Raw genomic sequence first — 5,094 nt, 5'->3', positions numbered from 1 at the left:
GGCACATAAACCTTTACAGGTTCATCAACTTTTTCTTTGCCCTTTTGGATCTATCCCCTTGTGTGATTCGGCTTTAGTTGCCTCAGGATTTGTCCTTTTTTTATCACAATGCCTTTAGCCTTAGGAAGTTTCTTTTCAACAACAGAAGCTTTAGATTTGGAGTTGACTTTTTAAAACTTAAGTCTAGCTTCTTCTTCCTTTAGACTCTCAAAGTCCATTCCTGGATTTTCTTTCAGAAATAACTATCTTGAAATTTCCTCATCAAGTTCCAGATGTTTATCAGAACTTATCCTTTTACCAGTATCAGAACTTATTCTTCTCCCAGTATCAGAACTTGTTCTTTGACTTGTAGTTCCAGCTTTGCTTGATAAAAAACCTTTACCTTGACCATGACCTCCACCCATTCCAGAGTTTCCCTGGTCATCTTTTTCATCATCCTTTCCCTTCAGTGTCTTAACAGTTTTGCATTTGGACTTAATTACTTTCTCCCCCTTTTTGGCATCAGCAGGTAAAAGAAGAGAGACAAGCAAATCCACTGAGGATTGGATCTCATTGAGTTGATTTTGATGAGAAGCTTGATTCTTCAAAATTTCATCAATCTGAGCCTGTTGCTTCTCCTGAGTTTTCTCAATGTACTTAATTCTGTCAAAGGTAGGTTTGAAAAACCTTTTCTTGTCCAGCTTGACAAGCATATCTTGCTGATTTATGGATTCTTGAATCTTGTCTACCTTGGCCTGAGTTACAGATTGTTGACCTTGAAGGTACCTTGTACTTAGTGCAGTAACTCTGAGCTGTGTCTTGAAATCATCATTGACTAGCATCTCATCAGCTTTGGTCAAGTGCTCAGTAAGTATGGTTGAAGAAGGAACAAAATCAACTTTGTTCCATTCCTTAGTCCACTCCCTTCCTCTAGGAGTTTCACTCCAAGGTACTGGTGCATCTTCTGTAACAAACTTTTTGATTAATTCAGCTTTGTTTGGAGCTTGTTGAGGTGCATGTCCTGATGGACCAGCTGCATCAGCATCTACATTGGCAGCAGCTTCACCAATAAGTTCAGCATTAGCAGCATCAGAACTTATAGAATTAGCATCATCAGCATCCTCTGATAAAAGAATAGTATGGCTTCAACATCATCCTCTAAGTGCTGATCTCCAACTAAGTTCTGATCAACAGCCAAACCTTGATGCCCACCTAAAATCTGATTTTCATCATCCAGATTCATAATTGGTGTAGTAGGAATATCTTCATTAAAATCAGCATTTAGAATTGGTGTTATTGGTGGAGTGATTTGAGTTGGTGGAGCTTCTAAGTACAAAACCTCAGGCACAATCAAGTTATGAATATCAATCTCAGCACTTATACCTGGATCATCAGTATGTACTTGTTCAATTATAGGTGACACAGGAGGAGTAGGCACTCTGTCTTGAGCAGTGTCTGGTTGTGCTGAAGGAAGTAATTCAATAACAATTGGTTCTGTTGGGATCAGAGATTCCTGAACCCCTTCCTTAGCTACTTCCTCATCTTCTGATCCTGACTCAACTGTGTCCCTGTGAGCTCTTTGCTTTTTCTTTTTCTTCAAGGGTGGAGACACTGTAGGAGCTTTATCATCATGATTTAGCTTTCTAAGCCTTTTGAGAGGCCTAGAACTCCCAGTTACAGTGTCTTTCTGATAAGAGATTTTCTCAGCTTCTACTACAACAGGTTCAGATATGGGAACCTGTTCCTCATTGTCTGACTCATCTCTCAGAACAAGTTTCCTTCTCTTCTGTTGAGTTTGAGGTACTGTCTTAGTTCTTTTGGGTTTGGAAGATGAATGCTTCACAGGATGTGCTGAAGGTTGAGATTGAGATGACTGTGATGGTATGAAATATATCCTGATTGAGGGTTGAGTAGGTTGAGGTTGATAAGTTTGAGGTGTTTATGTAGATGTGGTATGTTCTGATGGCTGTTGTGGTGGCTGGGATGTGGGTTGAACATCAGGGTAAACAGATGTGTAGGTATGAGGATCAGCATTTACCAGTATTTATTTCACTAACTGAGGTATTTGTAAGGGTCTAACCACTTGTTTCTTAATGTCAGCATTTAACAAATCATTAAAGGCCCTTTTTACAAGCTTAAAGGGTGGAATTAAATCAGTGATAGGTTGGGGTTCATCAGCACAACAAAAAGTATATATAAGCTGACAGAATCTAGCAAAGTATACTACATTCCTATCCTCTGTCATCCTATCCCCTATGAAACCTAGCACAGCACTTGCAAAATCAAAGTGAGTTTGATGAATAAGAGCATACCCGATTTGCTGACTCATGATTGGAATAACATCAAAGTTGGAGCATTTATTGGCGAATGCCTTAGTGATGCAATCAAAGAAAAAGCTCCATTCTTTCCTGATATTTGCCCTTTTCAATTGTCCAAGCTTTCCCAAACTTTTCTCATAACCCAAACTGGCCATAAGATGATGTAGAACAGGGTCCTCCACTGTTGAGAATGTACAGCCTTCTGGTAAGTGGAGAGCTTTGCGAACTGCCCCAGGAGTAACTACATGTTCAACATCATTTACTTCAAATACAATGCTTGGAGTACCAGTAGCACCACCATCATCAAAAATCCCAGTCCGCCAAAACGTCAGTACTTGTTGGCTTGAAATGGTTTGAGGTTGGGTCAAAGCATACCCAATCTCACTATTTGCTAAGAAATCTTGCACAAAGTGCAAATCTGATGGATCTTCAGCCTTGTTCAAGATTGCAGCATAGTTATTGTAACACCCCCAGATCCGGGGTCGGGGATCCGGGTTGTCACGAGTTCCATTTCCCTTAGTAACACCCAACCTTAATAATTAATCAACTACTCTGTACTGTGACCCCACAATAAACACACACACCACACGTTATAGTCTCAGAGATGAACATCCAAAAATAATCACAAGTCATTTTATTCCACAATTATCTGCCAATACACCTTAAAAGGTTTTCTGAATAAATTTACATTTCTTTGCCATTATTACAATTCATAAATATACATAAATCTGGTACATCAATAGTTGAAGCCTAGTCTATTGGTATTTCCCTACCTCAGCTATAGTGACTTCAACACCTATAGGAAACTGCGGAATGCTTCCTATCCGCTCGCGAATTGGGAGCTTGGTCCTGTTCATCTTGTCTATCTGATGTTGTGTGATGAAAGAAGAAAGCAAGGGTGAGCAGCAAGCCCACCAAAATAATATGTATAATGATTAACAATATATGAGCCTTCTCATAGTACTCATGAAAGTCTTGGTCAAAAGAAATGAACCAAGTTGATATATTAATGCGATGAAGTCGCAAAATATTCAGTATATATATATATATATACTTTTCAAAATATTGGAAGTCCTCTTCCACGCATAATACACACAGAGTTCCAGTGTATAACTGTATAAAAATACCGTTGCAAGGTGATCTCATATATCCAACCTTGTCTCAACGTTTTTCGGAAAATCTTTGTCATACATAAGATAATCATTTACTAGATATAAGTTTAAAAGATGAAGTTACAAGATACTCCAATATACTTATATCTTTTCCAAATACTACTTGAACTACCACCGTTCAAGTTATAATTAGATTAAAAGTTCATCACATAGATGAGACTACAAGATAATACTTGAATAGATTCAACCTTTAAAATATCATCAAAATAAAATGAAGTTATGAGATACTTCATTTGATGCAAACATCATTTTGAAAACTTGACCCTGCCAACACTCAACAATCGCCCAACCGTAGCCTTTCTATCGAAGTGCTCTGGGTAGTGTTGCAGAAATATCCAATTGGATGATGAACTCATTACGGGAGTTTGCCGCGCTAGGAAGACCACTTACGATGATCAGTCGTAGTAGTGCAACCCCACCATTTTCTACATGTAGAGGAGAACCTGTCGGATTTACTTGTCAACCGAACACTGAACTCCTAAGGAATGGACCGCCTTAGCGGAACTTCCAGGCCATTTGGGCCAATATAATAAGGCTGGGCCGGCGCTACTCGACCACTTACGCCACTCCTAGTTCAGATGAAATTCATGACTCTGAAACGTAAAGCTCGTCCCCCCTTTCCCCAAGTAGAAACTTGTTGATACGGATCCACCAAGAAGTCGTATCTAGTTGGAAAGGAAAACTCACCGATATTTCCCAGGCGATGCCTGTTAATGGATTAACTTGTTCCAAGAATTTTACTTCCCGAGTATTGGGTAAGTAATCAAAAACTCTTTTATCAAGACAGCAACCTTGTTGCGAATATAAAACACACCACAGAGCCGGATCCCTCAGGTTTTGAGCGAGTATTTAAATCCCCTTCGAAAGGAGGATCTTAAATATAAAAATGAGTTTTGGGATCCGCTCTAACTTTTAAAAATCGTTTTGAAGACTCGCAAAACATTTTTAAGAATGTTTGGAGTGATGCTGATTTAACAAACTAAATCTGTCCCAATATATTAGAAAATATCTGAATATTATTATTTAAATAATATTCCCATAAAGAATAATCTTTATAAAATAATTGAAGTAGAAGTTTTAAAACTTATACTTGAAATGAATAGTAAATAATCAAGATATACTTATACGAAAGTAATATCTTTATTTGAATATCAAAAGTAAGTTTGATTATCGAACATTATTCTTTAATAAAATAAAGAATATTAATAAATAATAAGCGGAGTCATAATACCTCGAATGAATATTATAAATAATATTCATTAAATAAAATAAAGGAGTCATACATCCTCAAATGAATATCCAAGTAATATTCAATAAATAATATAAAGGAGTCATAAGTCCTCGAATGAATATTCAAGATAATATTCAATAATAAAACAAAGTTAAAGTTATCGAATAAACCTTATTCGATTAATAGTTTTGAAAACTATGACCATATATATATATATAAGTATATATATATGTATATATTTATATTCATATATACAAAATCTACTCGGGATCCTCGACTCCCGGTTTTAGAAAATATTTTCACCTTTGGGTCCCTATACTAAGGGTATATGCAAATTACCGCTATCCTCTAGCATAGGTATTATCAACTGAATCAACAGATATATATGGAAAGA

Source organism: Apium graveolens, chromosome 6, assembly GCF_009905375.1.
Source record: "Apium graveolens cultivar Ventura chromosome 6, ASM990537v1, whole genome shotgun sequence".
Lineage (NCBI taxonomy): Eukaryota > Viridiplantae > Streptophyta > Magnoliopsida > Apiales > Apiaceae > Apium > Apium graveolens.
The sequence above is the reverse complement of the archived record's forward strand: the minus strand, read 5'-3'. Positions refer to the sequence as shown.